The following is a 25,225-nucleotide window of genomic DNA, read 5'->3' as shown; positions in this document are numbered from 1 at the left end:
GCCACTTTTTCCCCAGATAGTTGGAGTTAAAAGCCCCATCTTTTTGCTTACTTTAGAGTAACAGTGAAATAAGGATGAAGATCAATTACATCAAGAAAAGGCAGTCAGAAGCAAATACACATGTCAGTGGCAGAAGTGTCTTAATAATCCTGTCCCCTAAAAAGCATGTATCCCTTTCTTTGCCTGTTTTCATTTGATACATACTTTGCAGAGGCAGGTCCTTCTAGGTGAGCTGTAGCAAAAGAAAAGGAGTACTTGTGGCACCTTAGAGACTAACCATTTTATTTGAGCATGAGCATAAGCTTTCATGAGCTACAGAAGCTTACAAGAAGTGGAAGATTGGACAAATGACCAGGGATGAGTATAAAGATATTGGTCGAGCTTGCAGGAGTGAAATCAGGAAGGCCAAATCACACCTGGAGTTGCAGCTAGCAAGAGATGTTAAGAGTAACAAGAAGGGTTTCTTCAGGTATGTTAGCAACAAGAAGAAAGTCAAGGAAAGTGTGGGCCCCTTACTGAATGAGGGAGGCAACCTCATGACAGAGGATGTGGAAAAAGCTAATGTACTCCATGCTTTTTTTGCCTCTGTCGTCACAAACATGGGGAGGAGGTGACCAGCCCTCTGTGTAGAAAGAAGTGGTTCGGGACTATTTAGAAAAGCTGGACGAGCAAAGGCCATGGGGCCAGATGCGTTGCATCTGAGAGTGCTAAAGGAGTTGGTGGATGTGATTGCAGAGCCATTGGCCATTATCTTTGAAAACTCATGGCGATCGGGGGAGGTCCCCGATGACTGGAAAAAGGCTAATGTAGTGCCCATCTTTAAAAAAGGGAAGAAGGAGGATCCTGGGAACTACAGGCCAATCAGCCTCACCTCAGTCCCTGGAAAAATCATGGAGCAGGTCCTCAAGGAATCAATTCTGAAGCACTTAGAGGAGAGGAAAGTGATCAGGAACAGTCAGCATGGATTCACCAAGGGCAAGTCATGCCTGACTAATCTAATTGCCTTCTATGACGAGATAACTGGCTCTGTGGGTGAAGGGAAAGCAGTGGACGTGTTGTTCCTTGACTTTAGCAAAGCTTTTGACACGGTCTCCCACAGTATTCTTGTCAACAAGTTAAAGAAGTATGGGCTGGATGGATGCACTACAAGGTGGGTAAAAGCTGGCTAGATCATCGGGCTCAACGGGTAGTGATCAATGGCTCCACGTCTAGTTAGCAGCTGGTATCTAGCGAAGTGCCCCAAGGGTTGGTCCTGGGGCCAGTTTTGTTCAATATCTTCATTAATGATCTGGAGGATGGTGTAGATTGCACCCTCAGCAAGTTTGCGGATGACACTAAACTGGGAGGAGTGGTAGATACGCTGGAGAGTAGGGATAGGATACAGAGGGCCCTAGACAAATTAGAGGATTGGGCCAAAAGAAATCTGATGAGGTTCAACAAGGACAAGTGCAGAGTCCTGCACTTAAGACTGAAGAATCCCATGCACCACTGCAGATTAGGGACCGAATGGCTTGGCAGCAGTTCTGCAGAAAAGGACCTAGGGGTTACAATGGACGAGAAGCTGGATATGAGTCAACAATGTGCCCTTGTTGCCAAGAAGGCCAATGGCATTTTGGGATGTATAAGTAGGGACATTGCCAGCAGATCGAGGTACATGATCATTCCCCTCTATTCGACATTGGTGAGGCCTCATCTGGAGTACTGTGTCCAGTTTTGGGCCCCACACTACAAGAAGGATGTGGAAAAATTGGAAAGAGTCCAGCGGAGGGCAACAAAAATGATTAGGGGACTGGAGCACATGAGTTATGAGGAGAGGCTGAGGGAACTCAGGATGTTTAGTCTTCAGAAGAGAAGAATGAGGGGGGATTTGATCGCTGCTTTCAACTACCTGAAAGGGGGGTTCCAAAGAGGATGGCTCTAGACTGTTCTCAGTGATAGCAGATGACAGAACAAGGATTAATGGTCTCAAGTTGCAGTGCGGGAGGTTTAGGTTAGATATTAGGAAAAACTTTTTCACTAGGAGAGTGGGGAAACACTGGAATGCGTTACCTAGGGAGGTGGTGGAATCTCCTTCCTTAGAAGTTTTTAAGGTCAGGCTTCACAAAGCCCTGGCTGGGATGATTTAGTCGGGGATCAGTCCTGCTTTGAGCAGGGGGTTGGACTAGATGACCTCCAGAGGTCTCTTCCAACCATGATATTCTATGATTCTATACAGCTTCATTGGATGCTGTAGCTCACGAAAGCTTATGCTCATATAAATTGGTTAGTCTCTAAGATGCCACAAGTACTCCTTTTCTTTTTGCGAATACAGACTAACACGGCTGCTACTCTGAAACCTGTAGCAAAAGAATAATTTCTGACATTTCTCAAAGGGCAAGCCTGTGCTCAGGTTATTACAAGGATATCTTTTAACTATAATTTATTTTATTTTGTTTGCTCTTCTTCTTGCCTCTTAGCCTACAGGGAAAAAAGGGGCATGCACACTTGAAGCTGTGGTTTATGTAAAATTATATAATATGCGTGTGTCTATCAGGACCAGGGTTCTGATGCATTGATACTGTGCTGGCTGAAACGGCATCCTGCACATTGACTACTGCTTATCTGTGATGACTAGATTGCAGTGGTATAGCATCTGATCATGAAACAGACACTGATCTCTCTCTCTCTCTTTCTCTTCTCTCTCTGGATGTGGGTGAAGATATCGATTTGCCATGGGACTCTTGTCTCACATAGGCTGCAAGTTCAGTCCTATAGTTCTGAGGCCAACCAGCTTACTCCCACAGAAACGGGAGGGAAATGTATTCCCAACCCTGACTTGGCTGATCCTTGTGATTTATTTATTTATTTTGCTTAAATGTACAGAGAGGTTAGTATCAGAAGATAAATATCTCCTATTGTGACAGTATTGTAAAGGGTGTGGAGTCGATGAAGGAAGGCAGACAGATGAGTGCATTTCCTCACTGATGCATGGAATAGTCCACAAGCCCTGTGTTTCAGAGCTTGTCACCATTCCTTGGTAACCCTTTCTGCCTGGTCTGTACAGTGGACAGACAGGTAAAGGAAAAGCTATGGTGGTAGCATCTTGTTAGCAGCGTTGAGAGGAAGGAGGGCATGACTGGTCATATGTTCAAACAGACTGAATGCATGGCTTGTTTTTGAGAGGTCAGTCTTGGAGGTTGCATTAATCGAGAACAATATTTGGAACCAGCCCCAAGGTGTTCTCAGTGCTGAGTGGTAGGCTGTGGGAACCCTACCATAAAGATCACAATGCATCCTTGTTTGAATGTTCACAAAGCCAAGAGCAAAACCCAGCTTTGTAGCTGCACTCCCATTATATAACAGGATCCAAAGAATGAAGCTGAGGGAGATAAAAAGAAAAGAAAAGGAAATCCCAAGTTGGTGAACAGCAAAACGTTAGGATGTCAGAAGTGGAGTCCATGTGAAGTAATCTTCTGCCTTTCCTAATTTGTGTTTGGTGCCTGGAATGTGTGGTGACTGGTTCCCCAGTTGTTGGACACTTAGACTGAAACTTGACAAGTGCATTGCTATGTAACATAGTTCTTTACTATGTTGTACGCTTGATTTTTTGTTGTTGTTCATGTTAGTGTTGTTGGAGAAAGTTTAAATTTGTTTAAATTTAGCCAAGAACCATCACTTTTAACTGTGTTTAATGAAAAATAAATCCCTACCACTAGCAAAAACTAATCTTTTTGGAATGATGGAATTTTTTGGCAAACATTTCTTCCACAGGAGAAAAGTCTGGGAGCCAGGGCCACTGATAGTGGGAGTAATAACGAAAGAGTTCTGTATCATTTGTAGCTTTTCTGAGAGAGACACCTGAATATGGCTGCTGTCTTGTGCTAAAAATGGGAATTTCAGAACAGTGTGCCCTTGTTGCCAAGAAGGCTAACAGCATATTGACCTGCATTAGTAGGAGCATTGCCAGCAGAACACGGGAAGTGATTATTCCCCTGTATTCGGCACTGGTGAGTACTTTTACTTGAGTATCGTGTCCAGTTTTGGTCCCCCCACTACAGAAGGGATGAGGACAAATTGGAGAGAGTCCAGCGGAGGGCAACGAAAATGATAGGGGGCTGGGGCACATGCCTTACGAGGAGAGGCTGAGGGAACTGGGCTTGTTTAGTCTGCAGAAGAGAAGAGTGGGGGTATATTCTATGATTCTATGATTCTCTGTTTGGGTTGTACTGTTCAGCCTTGTGCCCCTAGAGTTCATACCCTCCACAGCAGCATTGTGTGTGTTTGGCACAGATTTATTAGAGGACAGCATTGTGTATGTTACTGTGCTATATAAATAATATAAATGATACTGAGCTGGCCAAATTCCAGTTGATTGATTGAAAAGGAGCAAAGTAACTGTTATATACAAAAGCAAAGGAGCTAGATTTAAATATTAAATAACTGAGCATCTTTTCATCCCTTCCTAAAAAGATTGTGAGAATGGGATACTTACCCTGATAGAAATTCCATTTTACTTGATGAGGGAATTGCTAAAAAAGACTTGCCAAAGGTTTCAATCTCTAAGTGAGTTAAACAGCCATATTGGACAGATGAATGACAGAGAAACAAGGTATCCAGAGGACATGAAAACAGCCACTTGCCCATCATGTGTAGCTGACTTTAACACATCTCGCTTTAGCCTATTTACTCCCCATGTTTCTTTTCTCTCTCTCTATTTGGAAACTCTGTAAATCCTGTAGCCTCTTGAACTTTCAATCTATTTACTTCATTGGTCTTTTGTTAGCTTGTTCTTCTTTATCCTTTGTGTGAGGTGATGTTTCCTAAGCTGCTTCTTTGCTCTCTAGTTCTTGGTGGCTTGAGCTTGGAGACTTTAAATAAATAAAACTATGCCTTTTCTTGTTTTTAAAAGTGTATACAAGTCTGCATATTTACCATTAGATTGTCAGTGCTCATAGTTCATTAGCTCAGTGTTTTATGAGCTGGCGAACTGCATGAAAGGAAATGAATTTGATGATTCTGGTTTTTAAGGCAAGGCAGTTTTCCAGCCTTATTTAAGACCCTGTTAGTTGGGTATGAATTAATTTTCTTGAAGCACAAAATACCATGCTTCAGATATGTTATAGTTCCCTGCAATAGAAATCGCACCTTAATTAAAGTATAATCAAAATAAAAACAAGGTGTGTTTTTGCTTAATTTATATAATGCAACTGTGTATATGGAACATTATTTATTAAAAATAATCTAATTATTCCATCTTAAATTTGACATGACTCTACCATACATTGGCTTGACCTTATGAACATTTTCCTTGTGTGTAAGCTGGGAGTTATCAAAATGGTGCAGTTGTGTGCATTCATTCCTCCAGGTCTACTTACAGCCTTACTTCATCCTTGTCAAGTCAATTTTAAAGAATTAAAACAGCTTGACACATCATTACTGAGATGACCACAAACAAAAGGAGCAGTTTTAATTTGTTTCTGTAATTCAGCTGCTTACAGAAAAATGAGTTTTTCTGTTTCATTCCCACTGACTCCTGTGGGATATTGTTGAATTCCCCACTCCAGCCTCCCAGGAGCACTTCAGATTAATACAAAATGGTCACTGTAAAATTCTATGTAATAAAGTACCATGAGGCATATTTTCTTATGTTCCCAGAGTAGTAGAAGCACAGGGAAGATCAGAAGACAACTGCTAATGACATCTGTTTAAACAGTCTAGTTACTTTTTGTTTGCAGTGTTGTTGTAGCTGGGTTGCTCCCAGGATATTAGAGAGACATGGTGGGTGAGATAATATCCTGTATTGGGCCAACTTCTGTTGGTGAGAGAGACAAGCTTTTTAGCTACACAGAGCTCTTCTGGTCTGAAGAACAGCTCTTTGTAGCTCAAAAGCTTGTCTCTCCCACTGACACAAGTTGGTCCAATAAAAGCCATTACCTCACCCACCGTGTCTCTTTACTTTGTTTTTATTAAGAAGAAAGAAAAATTATGTTGATTACAACCACTTGGGGGCCAGGGTTCAAGAGTGACATAGAAATTACTCCTCTTTCCTTTCAATAAAGATTTAGAGACAAGGTACCTGTGATAATATCTTTTATTGGACCAAATTCTGTTGGGGGAAGGTACATGCTTTCAAGCTACACAGAGCTCTTCTTCAGGAAGCTTGTACCTTCCCCCAACAGAAGTTGGTCCAGTAAAAGATATTACCTCACCTACTTGGTCTCTCTCATATCCTACGACCAACATGGCTTCATCAGCCCTGCAAAGAAAGACTTCAGCTGTTGCAGAGTTGCCATCTGGACAGTCACTGTATTGCTGTTCAGCAATCTCCCTGCTGGGCAGTTCTAGAGGGACTTTGCTTCTTGCTAAGCAGCCATCCAAACGCCATGGTACTGTGGGGAATGTGAAATTATGTTGTTAAAATGCTCAGACAATAAATGGCTTCTTTGAACAGAAACATCTTTTTTTTAAAATTGAAAATCTACAGTGTATGGAAAGTGTCCAGGATGTGCTGTATTGGTCTCTGTGGGTGTGTCTACTGCAGTTAAAAGCCTGCAGCTGGCCCATGCCAGCTGACTCGGGCTTGGACTAAAGGGCTGTTTAATGTAGTATAGACATTTGGACTTAGGCTGGAGCCCAGGTGGGAGGGTCCTAGAGCTCAGACTGCAGCCCAAGCCCAAATGTCTACACCACGATTAAACAGCCTCATAGCCCAAAACCCTGCAAGCCCAAGTCAGCTGGCATGGGTCAGCTGTGGGTGTTTAATTGAAGTTTAATTGGAGACATACTCCCTGGGAGTATGTCTCCAAAGCAATATATATGCATGATGTTCACATAGTATAAACTAATACTTTGCCATATGGTGAGGGTGTCCCACGAATCTCCAGAGTCATGCGAATACAGACTAACATGGCTGCTACTCTGAAACCTATGATGATCAAAGGTAGTTCTCAAACTCTTCAGGGCATAACCTTTGTGTTTTATTGATTACAGAGTGCACAAAGTGACTTGGTATGACATAAATATTAATGGAGGAAAAATGCAGAAAATCCACAGATCTAGGCTTAATGGGCTTTTGATACATTGCATTTCACACAGAACCATCATTGTGGGATCCTTATAGATAATGTTTGTTGGCATGGTTAATGCTTTGGCATAAGAGTTCTTATCATCCTAGAATTTCTAAGCAGAAATATTCAGTTGATATCTTATGTATTTGTGTGGTCTAGGATGGTCTGTGCCTCACCATTTGCAACATTTTCTCTAGGTGTTACTATTTTAGAAATGTCAAGATTCTAACAGAGACGGTAAAATTAAAGAAATAGGGGTATTTCCAAGACAGGATATAGTGATTGTTGAGAAGGAATATAAAAAAAATACCATTGCCAATGTGCAGCAACAGCGACTTGCTAGGGTGCAGAGGGTTGTTCCATAGTTGGGGGGTTGTTGGTTTTTTGGATATTCAGATGGGCTGCTCTGCTCTGACTACAGAGATCAAATTACAGAAATCAGAAGATAATGAATGCTTTATCCAGATTACAGAATAATCTCTGAATTTCCCCTTCTCTGATGTAACTCAGTGCGATGCTAGCAATGATTAAAACTTTGACAGTCACTCCTGAAGTGCACTGAAAGTGAATGTGGCATGACCATTCCAAGCAGGTAGTGTCCAAAGTGCAAATGAAGAGAACCCCAAATCCTGAAGATTCATGCCTTTGTTATATGTAAAGATCAAAAAGCGCTGTCAGCCATTTTGATTTTAACAGCCTCTTTTGCCTTATGAACTAAATTCTGGGCAAGCCTTGTTTCATTTTATATCACATAAAGCCAAAATGTAGGGCTGAAAGGAAAAAAAGTTCTTGATTTTACTTTGCTCTTAGCACCCAATGTAAAGTCAGAAAGGAGCAGTAGCAGTTAACTCCAGAGCTACTGCCCTGAAATCCTTGGTTCAGAGACCACTCACCACAGGCCTGATCTACGATCTTAGAAAATATCAGGAAGAGAAGAAAGTATCTTTGCAAAGAAGAAAATGTTTCTATGGAAAAAAAATATATATTTCCCCATGTAATCCTCCCCCTTTTTCATTTTGAACCAAAGTTACTCTCCATTTGAATATTGCTCTTTTGTTAATGTACTGTCTACAAATACTATCATTTCTTTGTCAGTGTAATGGCATACCTTCCTGCATACATAGTGAGCATGCAATTTTATGCTTGTTACACTTTGAATAGTAGGAGCTACGATGGCAGAGGATTTGTAATTCAATTATTGTCTGCCAGACTTGTAACTGTCATTAACTGTCATCAATTGTAAAACATTTTGGGGTGGTTAAAAAACTGGAACAAAACACTGACTAACATTAGAGTTGGTAATAAGCTTCACAGAAAATACTTAAAGTAGTAGGTGGACACTTCATTATTTTACATGTAATTTTATACAAATCCCACGTTTCACTGCTACAGAAATGTTAGGGAGAGAGAGCCTGGGTATAATAATTATCTCTTCGAAAAAGATGACACCTTCAGCAGCATGATGATCCCTAGCACAACGCAGAGACATTGGTGCAGCACTGACTCAAAGTACCCAATACTGAGTCATAGAATCATAGAATATCAGGGTTGGAAGGGACCTCAGGAGGTCATCTAGTCCAACCCCCTGCTCAAAGCAGGACCAAGCCCCTACTAAATCATCCCAGCCAGGGCTTTGTCACGCCTGACCTTAAAAACTTCTAAGGAAGGAGATTGCACCACCTCCCTAGGTAACGCATTCCAGTGTTTCACCACTCTCTTAGTGAAAAAGTTTTTCCTAATATCAAACCTAAACCTCCTCCACTGCAGTTGAGACCATTACTCCTCGTTCTGTCATCTGATACCACTCAGAACAGTCTAGATCCATCCTCTTTGGGGCCCGCTTTCAGGTAGTTGAAAGCAGCTATCAAATCCTCCCTCATTCTTCTCTTCCGCAGACTAAACAATCCCAGTTCCCTCAGCCTCTCCTCATAACTCATGTGTTCCAGTCCCCTAATCATTTTTGTTGCCCTCCGCTGGACGTTTTCCAATTTTTCCACATCCTTCTTGTGGTGTGGGACCCAAAACTGGACACAGTACTCCAGATGAGGCCTCACCAATGTCGAATAGAGGGGAACAATCATGTCCCTCGATCTCCTGGCAATGCCCCTACTTATACATCCCAAAATGCCATTGGCCTTCTTGGCAACAAGGGCACATTGTTGACTCATATCCAACTTCTCTTCCACTGTAACCCCTAGGTCCTTTTCTGCAGAACTGCTGCCAAGCCATTCGGTCCCTAATCTGCAGTGGTGCATGGGATTCTTCAGTCTTAAGTGCAGGACTCTGCACTTGTCCTTGTTGAACCTCATCAGATTTCTTTTGGCCCAATCCTCTAATTTGTCTAGGGCCCTCTGTATCCTATCCCTACCCTCCAGCGTATCTACCTCTCCTCCCAGTTTAGTGTCATCTGCAAACTTGCTGAGGGTGCAATCCACGCCATCCTCCAGATCATGTATGAAGATATTGAAGAAAACCGGCCCCAGGACCGACCCTTGGGGCACTCCACTTGATACCAGCTGCCAACTAGACATGGAGCCATTGATCACTACCCGTTGAGCCCGACAATCTAGCCAACTTTCTATCCACCTTATAGTCCATTCATCCAGCCCATATTTCTTTAACTTGCTGGCAAGAATACTGTGGGAGACAGTGTCAAAAGCTTTGCTAAAGTCAAGGAACAACACATCCACTGCTTTCCCTTCACCCACAGAGCCAGTTATCTCGTCATAGAAGGCAATTAGATTAGTCAGGCATGACTTGCCCTTGGTGAATCCATGCTGACTGTTCCTGATCACTTTCCTCTCCTCTGAGTGTTTCAGGATTGATTCCTTGAGGACCTGCTCCATGATTTTTCCAGGGACTGAGGTGAGGCTGATTGGCCTGTCGTTCCCAGGATCCTCCTCCTTCCCTTTTTTAAAGATGGGCACTACATTAGCCTTTTTCCAGTCGTCCAGGACTTCCCCAGATCGCCATGAGTTTTCAAAGATAATGGCCAATGGCTCTGTAATCACATCCACCAACTCCTTTAGCACTCTCGGATGCAACGCATCCGGCCCCATGGACTTGTGCACGTCCAGCTTTTCTAAATAGTCCCGAACCATTTCTTTCTCCACAGAGGGCTGGTCACCTCCTCCCCATGCTGTGCTGCCCAGTGCAGTAGTCTAGGAGCTGACCTTGTTCGTGAAGACAGAGACAAAAAAAGCATTGAGTACATTAGCTTTTTCCACATCCTCTGTCATGAGGTTGCCTCCCTCATTCAATAAGGGGCCGACACTTTCCTTGACTTTCTTCTTGTTGCTAACATACCTGAAGAAACCCTTCTTGTTACTCTTAACATCTCTTGCTAGCTGCAACTCCAGGTGTGATTTGGCCTTCCTGATTTCACTCCTGCAAGCCCAAGCAATATCTTTATACTCATCCCTGGTCATTTGTCCAATCTTCCACTTCTTGTAAGCTTCTTTTTTGTGTTTAAGATCAGCAAGGATTTCACTGTGAAGCCAAGCTGGTCGCCTGCCATATTTACTATTCTTTCTACACATCGGGATGGTTTGTCCCTGTAACCTCAGTAAGGATTCTTTAAAATACAGCCAGCTCTCCTGGACTCCTTTCCCCCTCATGTTATTCTCCTGGGGATCCTGCCCATCAGTTCGCTGAGGGAGTCAAAGTCTGCTTTTCTGAAGTCCAGGGTCTGTATTCTGCTGCTCTCCTTTCTTCCCTGTGTCAGGATCCTGAACTCGACCATCTCATGGTCACTGCCTCCCAGGTTCCCATCCACTTTTGCTTCCCCTACTAATTCTTCCCGGTTTGTGAGCAGCAGGTCAAGAAGAAGGTCATGCACATTTCCTACAGAGTACACTGAGTTTTCTTTGGAGAACTGCCATTCAGGTTTTGATCAGAGCCATCCCTGTTTAGCTTATGAGACAGTGAGCTCATAACTCAATGGGGATGTGTTAAGATGGTGTGTGCTGATATTTTAAGAAGACACTAGAAGCCAGTGATGCATGTTCCTTTCAGCAGAACATACAACATGTAGCCAAAAGAATTAGACACTTCACTCCTTATGTCAGTAATGGCAGCTAATTTGTCTGTACAGTGCAAAACCTGGCTCTTGAGCTTTTAAGATCAGTGCCATGACTTACAACACATAAGGCTAGATTTGTGTCCTATCCTTTTCTCGAACTGTGGGGGAGTGTCTCATTCAGCATCAGACTTCCTGGATTTTCCCTGACGTTTCACAGTATGAAATAATACCATAAGCAGAATCAAAATTTTAATGCCTGTTGGCATCTCTGAGTTCTGCTGCACCCTCCATCCATGCAGAAGTTCACTACAACCTGTCCTGTTGATATTCCTGCCTTTTGCTAACCCATGTTTCTCAAACGTGATTAGTTGGCTGTCTACATTTATATCTATCTGTTAGCATGGTAGAATGCCCGCCAGTCCCCAGCTGTTAAGTCTATATCACCATCGTACTGGTGCCACCCAAATATGGATATCCCATATAATGGTGTAGTTGAATATTCTTTTCCAAATAGCTACATAACATTACTAAGTCACATGACCCCATGGTATGGTTACTGGATTTTTATACTTCATATGACTCTAAGAATGAGAAAATCTGTAGAGGTAATTTCAGAAAGGAAAACCATATGGGAAAATTGCTAAGTGCAGTCTTTTAGGCCTAATTATCGCATTGTGCTCTCGCAACTAATATGTTTGTTTGAGAAGAAAACAAGTGTGCATAATGTTGAAGTAAATCCAGTTGCTGGTACCAAATACATTTTGACCTGGAGCTATTTCCCCTGAGGGGACCCAAATAAATGGCTTTGAACAAGCATGACAGTACAAAAGGTTTTGTGGTTTCTCTTTATGGTTTTGTCGCGTAAACCCCAAGGAATGTTGGTAGGTGTGACAGAGGAGGGTACAGTCTAGACTAATGAGCAGCTGTGCTATCCTTGCCCTGCAACATTGGGTGCCTTACAATGCCTTGCTGAAGGCGTTTCCACCTTGGCCACTCACAAACAGCCTTCGAGTATGCAAGCTATACCCTGAATGTCTGTGTGTATCTGCAACCTGCCAGCCAACTTGGGTTACGCTCTAGCTTTCACCAGTCTGGATTATACTGCAGGGGACCCAAACAGACTCCCAATCTTAGATTCCCCCCCCAGAAATGTATGTCCTGTACTGCCCAGCCCTCTCCTGGACAATACAAGTTTATATAATGTCTGTTATTTCTAGAAGAGAAATAATATGTACACAACTTGCCACCCCAAATGGAGTTTCCCAAGCACTTCAGTTTAAACACACCTCATTAGGTAAAACAATAAAACAAGTTTAACTGCAAAGAGAGAGCTGTTAAGTGAGTACAAGTAATGAGGAATAAAAATCAGAAATGGTTACCAGAAAAATAAAGATAAAATGTAATGGGTGCCTAACTTAACAAACTATATTAAATTCCAAGCAGAGTTTTCTCACCACATGCTTTCAGCAGTCTTACTGACCAAACTTCTTAGGTCAGGGCCCCTTCTTCCAGATTCCAACAAATGCTTGTTTTGTTGTCATGAATGCGATGGGTAGGATGAGAGAGAGAGGGGTGCCTTGGGGTGTTTGTACTTTTTATATTTTCAGTCCTCCTGTTGAAAAACATGTCCAGCTGGGTACCAAGAAGGAAAAAGTCTATGGGGAAGGATGTTCCCTGCTGCTTTTTCCTCAGCCGTTTGAGCTTCCTTTGTTCCCTTCTTGATGACTCTGTTTATTACTTAAATGCAAATTAAGCAGAGGACACATTCCTTTGTTTGAGACAGACCTGTTTGCCAACCTCAGTTTGGAACATGTGTTAATAACACAATACAGTGGAACCTTACAACGTCACACACAGTGTTGCCACTTACATTTTATCAGGACAGTCATGATTAGCAAATTATGAGTTTTCAAACGATACCTCACAAGGCATACTATGTACAGAGAGTATTAATTAGTGTGCAGGGTGTGGACACAGCTACATTCTGTCACAGTAGATACAGTACTGTTACTTCAAATTGCAATGTTAAAAAATTTCTATAAATCAGTTTTTGCCAAGGGGGGTGCTATTAATTGATACCGATAACGGTGCAGAATACAGAGATATTATGCATAAACCCAAAGCTGTAAAAACACTTCAGTGTATTTTTCTTCTTAGCATATGTGCAACGTTCCTCAGATGGCACATGACCGGGATTCATCACCGAATTTGGTTTCTTCATTATTATACCATCTTGCTGGCAAGTTCAGTGCCTGCTTGTACAGGAAATGAGAGTTCCTGGATAGTTGGGATCTGGTTTCTCAAGGGCACATCTGATTTTATTTAATTCTTTCACATAAGAGGATAGGAATTACTAGACTGGATCAGCAGACAAGAGCTCCGCTCTTCTTTCTGACAGATGCTTCAGAGACAGAGTGCAGAAAGATGTAAGAAATCACATAATGGACCATTATTGGAATAACTTGTTGTTGTAGGATTTTCTAAAGTCAGGTGACTTTGACTTCAGTAGGGCACAATTTGGTCCTATGACTTTGGCAGGAAAAGATGAAAAAACTTCAGAAACAAAGTTCTCAAGTTTCAAGTAATTTTTTCCAGCATGGGAGATAGACAGAGTAAAATACAGACGGTGAATAGTACTGAAGTAGAAGTGTTTGTAAAGATAATGTTTATCATGAGCTTCCTTTGCTCTGTAAACCAAGGTAATGCTGTTGGTTCACGGAATAGCCAGTGTATGGAATAAATGTACCAGTAGCAGCTAATAGCAGAAATGTACTTACTCTATGGACAAAAAATATCGTAGGATATGGCTAGTAATTCCCAAAAGGAATTCTCCTACTAAGCCGTCTCAACCTCTTCACTCTCTTCAGTTGCCAATATTCCTAAAGCAAGAAGGCTAATATGTGATCGGCAGAGTTAGGACTGACTTTCATTCCTGTGATTCATGTCACCGTTTGGCACTAGTATTTACTCAAGTATTGAATAAAAAGAGAGTAATTACCTTAGCAACACTATCTTCTCATGACACTCATAGGATTTGTGCAAAGCCTAAATGGTTACTGCTCAGCCCTAATTAATGTCTGGGTGAGATTCAAAATTTTTTCATGAGATTAGACAGAGAAAATGCAGTGGTGTAGTGTGTCGTTGCAGTTTGTTTTGAGGAGTTAAGATACAGCAGCATCAGTCAAAAATGATGGTGTAATGCAAAGCTGTGAATGTGCTGTGTGCATGATGCACTCCAATAAATGACACTTAAAAGGATCCATGAGGAAAAAACTGCCCCCTGACAGAGTCAGAAGTTCAGGTAAAATTACCAAATTTTCCTTTTTTAATCCAGTTCCTCCAATCACCTCCCCCCCACCATAAATAAATGTTGAGTCCAGTTTCCACTAGTAGTGTGAATGTTTTAATGTTACTTTGCATTATTGTTATCTCTGTTAATAGCCACCATTCATTATATATATATATAGAGAGAGAGAGAGAGATAAAATAGTTACCTAAAGATATATTAATATCTTTGACATTAGGGTAGGATGAAATGAAGCTAGGTGGGAAAGGGAAAATTAGCCTGAATATCAACAATCCTTCCCTAAAACTTGATTAAGTTACCTTGTGAAATAGTCTTGCAAGGGCAATAATAGAAGCCCCCATTGATAGGAATATTAAATGCCAGACCGGGTAAAGGTGTGGTGGATAAATAATACAAAAGGTAGTTCATGAATAAAAGGGGTGAGTTCAGTCCACAGTTATGTGAGGTTGTTACTCATTTTTTTTTTAACACCCAGTAGTAATTTGAATACTCTTGAACATATTAGCTAATCGTCATTTTTGCATGCATGCATATTCACTCGAATATCTAAAATGGAAATGTGTTATTTATAATTCATAATTTATTATCCTGCCATTTAAAGCTTCTGTTCTCAAATCAGACAGCAGAATCACTTAGGTAACCAGTTACACACCACAAAACAAACAAACAAACAAAAAGCAAATAGGTGAAATTATTTTGGTGAACTATTCAGTGAATTCTAGATAGCATGAAAAGTGTGAAATTCATTCTGCAGACAGGGCCGGATTTCCAGTTAGTCACAGTAGGCACATTCCTAAAGGGCGCCTAAAAGTTTTATTTTTTATGGAAAACACGAAGGTCCGCTGTAGGCGGGGAGGTGGGAGGGTGCTGAAGATGATGTGCCTAGGGGTCCATAAGGTATAAATCCGGTCAATAATTTGACCAGCTCTGAATGAAATACAATGAACAATCCCATACTGTTAGAGTAAATGATTTCTAGTACTTTTTTCCTTTTACATTTCTGTGATTCTGAAGAAGTTTTTTTTGCTGATGCTGTTTCTCCTTGTTTCTCCTCCAACTTCTCTAAGTGGCTCTTGAAAAGAATGCATCTGTATCTTCATGCCCCTTATAGTCATTGCTATTCATATTTGGTTTGTACTGACAAAAGAAAAATCCCATTTTACAGTAGCCCTACAGGATACATTATTTTTTGGCTCTCATTTTCAAGCTTGATGTTTTAGACTTGATGTAGTGCTCTCTTGTCCAGGAGCATACAGAGGTGTATTTGAACTGCCAGCACATGAATGACTAGACTTTGACTTTCATCCTAATGTCTAGGATTTTGTATTATGGAATTTTAGTAGAAAAGCACCTCTTGATTAGTTTGCTTGAGATGGAAGATCATAGAGCAACTTGGGGCTTTACCAGCAAGATAAAAATTTCTCCCAAAATTTTTATGTCACAAAATATTTTAGAAACATTTAAAATTATTTCCTATTGAAAATCATAAATATCCAATACAGCTGCTCTTGAAAAATCTAATTATCACTGTTGGGCAATGAAAGAAGAAAATGTCAGGTAAGCCTTCTTGAACAGTAAAGGAAGAATAGTGCAAAAGATGCTATAGAAATTAAAGCTGGAAAAGACATAGGAGAGTTTGTTCTTCCATCACATCCAGTTTTACTTCCTGCAGTCCTCAGCAAGAACTTTCCCTAGTCCAGTTTTATACCACTCAAATAAACAATCCCATTGGGATACTCTTTCCAGACTTGTCAATCTTACTAGTGGAACATTTTCCTTACTGTTCAGTCTAAATGTTATTTTCTTAATTTTATCCCATTGTTCACATTTGACCCCTTTTGCCCTCCAGACAGTTAATCTCCTTCATTAAGATAGTCTTATCCTTGTAAGTGGTTTTATATCTTACTGCTCCCCCATTAATTCCATCATAACATTGGTTGTGTTTAGAAATATTAGAATCAGAATATTAGAGATTATTATTAGAAATATTAGATATTAGAATATTAGAATTAGAATTAGATCCTGTTCCTTCTCTCCCATAATATTTCTGTCATTGTATTGGATGACCAGAAGGGAGAAGATTTATCCTATGACTTACTAGCCTTCACTGCTAGAGTTTGAAGTTTATAAATAGCTCTTTTTACCCCACTCCCCATACTAATTAAAAACATGCAGTTGCTTTAAGAACAGGTAAGTCAAAAAGATTACAACATTACACCTTGTTGATTCTAATGAGGAGTGTTGATTGAAGAAGCTCATTGTACTTTTATCTTCAAGGATTTGGAGACAATAGTGTCTTGTAATTACATATCCTGACCATTAGGTGTGGAAGTGAATTTACAAGTTACAGCACAGAGTGCTAAGAACCAAATTCTAAATATTTAATTCTTTGTTAACTATAGCAGAAAAATAAAGGAGAAAGAAAACAGAAATTGGGAAAGATTAATGAATCTCCTTCTCAGTGCTTCCTTTATAGCTTTGTGACTACTCAGGTCCTCAGATGGTGGTGTGCATTTTGACAGATTTCTGTTAAGCTTGCATAGCATTATACAAAGTCGTTGCCATCTGTACGTTATTCCATATGCTACGACACGATGTGCACATTTAATTGTAAGCACTGACCACAATCGCAGTTTTGCTTTTGCTCTTATTACAATGGATTGTTGGCATATTTGTGTAAATCGTGGAATTCCTCAGAAACAGGCGCTCCCATCACACTAGTAACTACAGTGTGATGCCAGTAAGCAATATCTCACTGAACATTTACATTACTCTATACTTCAATGGCTCTGTTTGAATCAATGCCTTACTGTTTTTAATATTTAGTGAGAGTTGCATGTTGATTTTTTTAAATTGTGTATATGTACTTGTGTGGCAGGGTGGAAGGTGTAAACTACTACAAAGTTTACTCTAAAGAAGGGGGGTGCGATCAAATAAGTTTGTGAACCACTGCTTTAGAGTACTGCATATTGACAATTACTGCCCAACAATATGGAATAAAGAGGTTGTAATTTCTGTCTTAACCTCCCAGCTGAGAAGTCTCCTGGTATAGGGGAGTCCCCACATGGCACAAGACTAGTGTATGCCATTTCTCTCCCAGCATCCAGGATAGGAAGTGTAGGCAGAACTGTGTTCCAGGGAGCCTTAGCTGGTGGAAAGTCCATTCACACACCGTTATAAACTGCTGCAAATTATAGCAGCGTCAAGTCACTCTAAGTTGGTTGACGGCTGAGCCAGCCCGATGTCTGGTGGGGCATAAGGGTGGCCTTTATGAACTTCTCCAGTCCCTTGGATCAAACTCGTATCTTACCATGGAAACAATCTCAAATTCAGATATATAGCTGGTTCCATTGCATTCATTAATGGAGGTTACAGCTGGAAATGAGGGAAGTTGTGTTTTATTCTGTTTCCCTTAATTTGATTGGATTGGATAATCTGTCCAAGGAAAAATTATGACCATTAGAAAATAACAGCAGTTTGTCTGCCGTGCATTTTGGACCAGAGTACAATAAACGTTAATATATATACGTACAGAGTCAATAATCCTTCATGATACCTGGCAGTGAAAGGAGACACCAGGCTCCAAAGAGGATTGTAAACATTACTGTCAAGCAAGGTCACAAAACAGAAGAATTTGTGCCATCCATGTAGTTTGTGAGCTCCAGTGGAAGGGCCGCACTAACATACTTCAGGATTTCATTTGTTTTTGCAGAACTGTCTTGGCAAATGCTCCATGGTCAGGAGCTGGGTAGCATACTGCAATCATTTGTGACTATGGTAAACCTTGGTGAAAACTGCCAGGCATTGTCCAAACAGGAGAAAATGGGTATCGTCCATGCGATACTGAAGTGTATGTGTATAAAGTAACACAACTCCAAAACTGGGCAGTAATCAAATAACCACAACCTGCCATTATCCATGGGCACCAAAAATACTGGCATATTCCATGATAAGCCACACCGTTAGGTCATACCTTTCCCAAGACTCATCCATATTCTACATACAGGAAGCTGCTGCTGAAAAACAATGTCATTTTATCTCTAGCCTCCAGGAGAATCTGGTATCAGGAGTTAGGCTTTGTGATTATGAAATGTGCCTAACAGTTAATTTGCAGCTTTTGAGTCAGCTGTGGCAATTTTCCATATTTTATTATTATGCTCATTAATTAGTGGCATCTGTAAATAAGATAGAATACAGTTTTAGTTTGGACACTATCACTATATGTAACCATCTGTCTGCCTGTCTGTCTTAAGATATTTCTAAGGAGCCTGTCATTAAGATATCAAACTAATCACTGCTTAAATAATTGTGTTAGTACTGAAAGTGGTTCTAGATGAATGTAGCAGCTATTGTGTGCTTAGCACTAATTAATGCAGAGCATCAGCCATTAGAAAGGGGAGTGTTGGCTAGGACACCTGTTTGTTACTACTTCTCTTCCAAAAGTACCCTAGGATCTATAATCTGTACAGCACCTCCTAGGGACAAGCCAGAAGCATTTGAACAGCTCATCTAAAGAACAGATAAGGGCTTTGTGGGGCTGAGCTGTAGATATTAATGAGATGAGTGACAGGCCACATACCAAACTGAACCCCAGCCTTTTGAAGGATCTCTTCTGATACATAGACTCCTACCAAGTCCAAAGCTTGATCTGGCCCGATGTGCCCATATCCCACCATGTCTTTCGTGGGGATCTCAGTAGGACTGGAATTTTTGACTTGCCTCCAACTGTCTGCAGATATCCTGATTTTGAGTGATCACATGGTAAATGCATTCTGTCTCTAAGGTGCCAGAAGTACTCCTTTTCTAGAAGCCCCTAAGTGATTTCAAAACTGCAGCTGGTCCAGCAGATGTAGTCTGATCCCACTGTACATTCAAGAGGTTGTTGGCCTAGGTACATATCGGGGTAGAATGGACCTTGGTTTGTGTCCCAGGCAAAGAGGTGAAAGGGGAGAGAACTCAGCCAGTTGTACTGAGCGGGAGGAGAAGGGTCTGATGTGCGTAGAAGGAATCAGGTGGTGAAATGGATTTGTAGAAGACTGAAAGTTTGCCTTTGGAGGGATGATGCAGGAAAAGAGGTAGATTAGCATTCCTACATTTTGAGGTTTGCTCCAGGCAGATTTCACCCCTCATTGCTGGGTGGATAGTATTCTGAAGGCTTGCAATGAGTTAATGAAATGGCTTCCCCTGTTTTTGGGTTGTCAGCATGGTTTAAATACAGGTCCAGCAGCACTTTCAGTGAAAGAGGAACTCTTCTTTAGTAGCAGTAGAAGGCTGCTTCCTCTAGTGGACCAGACAACAGAGGGGAACGTGGCACCCATGCTGCCAGTGTGCTACATTTACCGTAACCTTGCTTGCATCCCCTTCAATAAGACAAAGTATGTCACTCTGCTGTACCTTCTTTGAAATGGATGCTGCATTAAATCCACACCTACCGGATGGGCGCAGAGTAGACATCATTGCCGATCCCAGGGCTTTTCCTGCTTTAATTAACTATTTAAATTGTTTCAGAAGTGGGGGCAAACTGTCTTGTGGGAAGAAACTTGATGCTGGAAGGCTGAGGTATCTCCTGGCATTGTGGGTCCAGGAGCTTTTTGTAGCGTGTGCAACACTGAAACTGATTTTTATTTGTTTAGGGTTTTTCTACTAGGAAACCGAGACACAGTGAAGCATCAACCAGTGGAATCCGAGAGCTGACAGCAGGCCTGAGCCAAGGTGAGGTAAGGAGATGACAGAGGTAGATCAAACCTACAACTAAAAACCAGCGGTATTTCAATGCAGCCTGTCGATGTGTTTGCCTCAATCACTGTTGGGTATGCTCTACAGAGAGGAATTCTGAATTCTATTAACAATGGCTCAATGTCCCACTGTACATCTTGTTATTAGATATCGCTCTGCCTTTTATATTCATCTTTTTCTAGTGATGCCAATAAAAATTGAAGGTGATTTAAACAGCCTCAATTTAATTCTCAATATTCAAAGATCGCTTTAAAAAAATGAAACCCGTAAGAATTGTTAGAATAAGATGGGGAATAGCCTCCATATTCTAAACATCTAGGCTTATTGTTTTTAATTTAATCCACCATAATGTTTACATTTCTTGCTAGCCACACATGTTCATGTAGGACCTTCTGTGCTGCTGTGAAGGGTACACAAGATAGGTGAGACCTTATTCTCCGAGTGTTGTGTATGTCACTGGTGATGCTGATAAACAAGAAATGAAACAAGCTATATTGACATGCAATCCATGATTCTAACTATGGTGTTGCCATACTAAGAAGACTTCATAACTGGTGAATAATCTCCTGAGCCCTCTTAATTCTACAAAACAGCAGAAAGCACAACTACCGGTTCATCTAGGAAGTTGTCTCTTGATTAGGAAAATGGGTTGTGGAGGAGGGCAGCAAAGCTGATCTTCTCGATCATCAACTTTCATCCAATAAGAAAAGGAGTACTTGTGGCACCTTAGAGATTAACAAAGTTATTTGAGCATAAGCTTTCGTGAGTTACAGCTCACTTCAACTTATGCTCAGATAAATTTGTTAGTCTCTAAGGTGCCACAAGTACTCCTTTTCTTTTTGCAAATACAGACTAACACGGCTGCTACTCTGAAACCTTTCATCTGAGAAAGCATTTTCCTGTGAGTTTAATTCAAGAAAGTGAAGGAAGCATTTTAAAGGTACATTCTTGCATCAGGTTTGATGTGATAAGACTATTATGTCTGGCAGTTTTTCCATATTGTGATCATTTATAAAGAAACATAAAGGGTAGGTTTGTACAGATTTACTTGGAAGCATGCTAGACAGGTAACACTTCATCTAATTTCCCCCATGCCCCAACCCTATGACATAGTCAACTTTTCCTGTCTGTCAGAGTCTCTCTTAATGTAGCGTCTTTTCACCATTTTCTCATTAATTTTCTCCTTGTACAATTGTGACTTGGCTGCTAGCTGGAAAATTAACTTTCCTGGGTGTTGCTAACACACACTGGCTGGGTTTCCTAACTTAGTTTCTGACTGATCATGTAGATACTTGTATCTTCCGAAACATTATCTCTCTCTTAATTTTCTGATATTTTTTTCTGGCTTTGCTAATTCCCCTTTTGTAATCACCAGCAGTGCTGGAATTGAATGCTCTTATGACAGATCCAATCATTGTGGGAGCATGTCAAATCAAATAAAAGTGCATCTACAAGAACCAATTTAGGAGTAGCAGCTTTAGAGAGTAAATCAATTTGTATCATTTCCTTATTTTTCACATATTACATGCAAATGTCTACATTACGGAAACAGCATGGTTGAGATTTTAAAAGCATGTAAGTGAGACAATCCAGAGAACTGGTTCCTGCAGCAATCATAATTCAGCCATTTTGTGCTTATGTAATATTTTTCTCACTGCATATGGTATTAACTTTAATGGCCCCTCCCTCTCTGGCAGCATGAAATCCATAGTTTCCTGGCTTTTGTATACAAAAAATTATATGCTGTTTTTTAAAAAGTGAGCCTTAAGTGGGGAAAGATGCAATTGCGTATTATATGTCTGTATGTGCATAGTTAGAAACACTCAGTGTTGAATGAGACTTCTTATTATAAATGCCATTTCTATTTCAAATGTTGCAGTATCTGGCATTGTGTGCTCCAGAGGTGTCAGCACACTACAGAGTGCACAAAATTGGAAGTCAGAGGCATTAAGGCACTGCAGAAAGACTGATAAATCTGCTAGTCTCTTTCTGTGCCATCTTAAAAATAGGACAGGTCTTCCACCCTCATGACAAGTCCACACATGGGAATATCACTGGTTAGATACTACTGTGGTGGGAGCGATAGGAAAATACTGAGAGAGAGCATGTCAGACCTAGAATTATGCTGTTTTTAAAATGGGTAATTAATATACATATACCTATGCAGCAGTTTCTTCACTGGTTGTTGGAACCTGAACCAAGCCCATTCACTTTCACAGTAATCAACAAAATACATGATTAGGATAATTTTTAAAAAATTACAGCAGTTTATTCTTTTTTGCTTTCCTATAATTAAGAATTTTTCAGGAGTGAATAACATAGGTTCTTAGCATTTGGGGTATATTTAAATGTCAGATTTCAAGAGGACACAGAAGGAAATCCAGAGGTGAAAAATGCTATCTGAACAATTGATTTGTTTTTGCAAAACTTTGAAAGCTATGGCAGGAGTTACAGTTAGCTCAGACTTTCAATCACAAGTCTGACTTGCCCTATTTCCATGTGTTTAAATCAAAGGTGAAACAGACGCAGAAATGGCAGAATACAGAATATGCAGATATTCTCTAACATAATGTGTTACTTTTATGGTTATGAAAAACAGAGTAATGTTTAGCTATTATAATATAGAGTAGGATTTGCCATTCAAAACAATAGCATTCTGAAGATACAGTTCTTAAAAAGGGTAAAGTTGAGCTGGTAATGTGGCTCAGAGATTTAGATAGCAGCGAGTTTTAAGATCTTAATGAAAGAGTTGCTTTGAGATGTCAGTTTTGCTTGGCTGAGCCTGTGTTCATTGGTGGATCAGTTGCTTTATTGACAGAATTTGGTTTTCTTTGCTGAAGCTGACAGACATGTTGCTAACAGCAGATGTTGCTATGGGCACCATCAAACAAAAGTCGATATCTGGCAGTCAGGAGTGAGTATCAAAGGAGGAATATGAGAAAAAGTTAGACAAATTAAAAAAACAAATTGAGAAGGACTCTGACTCACTTGTAGGCTGTGGACTTTATAACACAAGAAAAATACATAATAATAAGACTTTGTACTTAACATAGCATCTTTTTGCCAAAGATCTCAAAGTCTATTACTGGACTTGGTCCGTATAATTAGCACTAATTTACAGATGAGGAAGCAGAGTCACAGAGAAGTCAAGTGATTTGTCCAAGGTGTTAGAAAGCTTGTCTTTCTCACCAACAGAAGTTGGTCCAATACAAGATATTTCCTCACCCATTTCCTTGTCTCTCCAGTATCCTGGAGCCAACATGGATACAACAACACTGTATTATCCAAGATACGACTGTCTGTCGGATCCGATGATGATGTCACCACATCACTTGTATTCCCATGTGGCTGTATAGTCCGATCTGTGAGGAGCAAGTTCATGAACAGATGTCGCACACAAGCGTGCAGGCTCTGACTGGAATCCCAGTGCTCACCTATGCCTGTCACTTCACCACTCATCCATTGCCACAGGACTTTCTTTCTATGATACATGAATGCCTGTGTGCTGTTTTTTAAATGACAAGACCATTGAATGGAGGCAATATCACTCTATCAGCTGCGGAAGTAAAACACCAGTAGCAGGAAGGGTCATGACGATTGGGACCTGGATTAGCTGCAGTGGATAATCATTGATGCCTTTGTGGTTTGTCAAGCCTTATGTATTCCATGCAGTATTTCCCCTTACCATGGGTGTTCCTCCATGGCTACCCTCATTCTGGTTTAGCCTGCCAATTGAAGCCGGTGTCGTGGTTTGTGTGTGCACTGCCGCATATGGGCAGCTACTTGGAGCCACAGATGAGTGCTGGGTGTGAAGTGAGGACCAGTGAAAGAGAACCACTCAAGAGTATGATTGCTCTGACTTTCAGAGGTATTACCTCTCCTTCTACATCCTATTCGCCCCACTTGTCCAAGGTAATGCCTGTGCAAAAGCCAAACACAAGGGCTATGCACCACTTACCTAGCTCATGCTTAGTGAGTTATGATTCAGTCCTGCAAAGTGCTGTGCACCTTCATCTCATACTGGGCCTTAGTTTCAGGAATAGTACCCTGGTCTTCTGGCTCCACATCTGTAGATTTCTCTACCTTCCACACCACCTGATTTTAGAATTGCTCCTCAGCCTTGGCCTTTTCTGGGTCTTCAAGACTGTTACTCCAACGAGCTCATTCACACCCACATTGGGTATCAAATAATATATTTTCCTGCTGCAGTTCTGGCCCCTCACTTAAATAAAACCTCATCTTGTCAGGGGACCTCAGAGAAGCCATGTACTGTAGTTTATGAATATCAAAATTTTGATTGAACCATCAAAGTCAAATAGAGTATCTTCTCTTCCTGACTTTGGACACCTCCGTTTCTTTTGCATGCATAATATAAAGCAGCCAACCTGGGACTGGAGTCCTGCTGACATTGTAGCTTTAGAAATGGTTAGTAAAAACCTACAAGTTTGATGCTTTCTGCTTTGATAGTATTTTTGAAGTCTTTGAAGAAGTGTAGCACACACTCAGGTGTCTCATTCCAGTGTAGGACTCTGAGAGCTCCAATTCAAAACCTCCCCACTTTCCCCTTATTAGCCTGGTCATTACATCATTTATTTATTTTTAAAGTCACTGAAGCAATTTTGCATTGTCTGTCTGCGAAATAGACCAGCTAAGCCTGCTGGTGGAATTAGCTCTGTCCTTCAGTCCCTGCTGAGAATAGGAAGTCCTGGGCAAGAATCATCATTCTCTCTCTTATGTCTTTGGGAATTCTTTTGAATTCAGGAAGATGAAAGAATTTGCGGTGCTAGCTAACAAAAGCCAGCCACGTAAAGAATAAACAGCCCTTAGTGTGAGCTTCATAGACTCTAGTGTCTGAGATTTCAGCACTATAGCAAAATGTTTCCCCCCTCAAGTGTGAAAGGTAAAGTAGCTAATTGTAATTCATGCTATATCCTAAGAAGGAAAAGACTGCCATCTGTCCCAAATACTGCTGTATTAGATGTTAAGGGTATATGAGTCAGAATATTTCCCACTCTTTACTGAGCTGCATCTATCCAATTTATGTCACTTAGGTGTCCGCAATGTGTGTGCATATCCATTTGCCCAACTTGTTTCCCGGGATGAAACAGTTCAAAA

The 25,225-nt window shown here is 40.9% G+C and overlaps 1 protein-coding gene across 12 annotated transcripts in view; it reads left to right on the top strand.

The window, feature by feature from the left end:
* Positions 1-25,225, top strand: part of LOC140902052 (leucine-rich repeat and fibronectin type III domain-containing protein 1-like protein) — a 259,736-nt gene that overhangs the window by 153,213 nt on the left and 81,298 nt on the right. For 8 of the 12 annotated variants that reach the window (XR_012155996.2, XM_073321676.2, XM_073321673.2 and 5 more), the window contains one exon: positions 20,008-20,091. The exons of 2 other annotated variants lie outside the window; for them this stretch is intronic. The gene's annotated coding sequence lies outside the window, so the exon portion shown is untranslated. The remainder of the gene's footprint in view (positions 1-20,007; positions 20,092-25,225) is intronic. 2 more of the 12 variants (XM_073321677.2, XM_073321675.2) reach the window with 1 other exon arrangement.

The sequence above is a fragment of the Lepidochelys kempii genome, chromosome 23, assembly GCF_965140285.1.
Source record: "Lepidochelys kempii isolate rLepKem1 chromosome 23, rLepKem1.hap1, whole genome shotgun sequence".
Taxonomy (NCBI): Eukaryota; Metazoa; Chordata; order Testudines; family Cheloniidae; genus Lepidochelys; species Lepidochelys kempii.
This window is presented reverse-complemented; position numbering and strand designations above follow the sequence as displayed.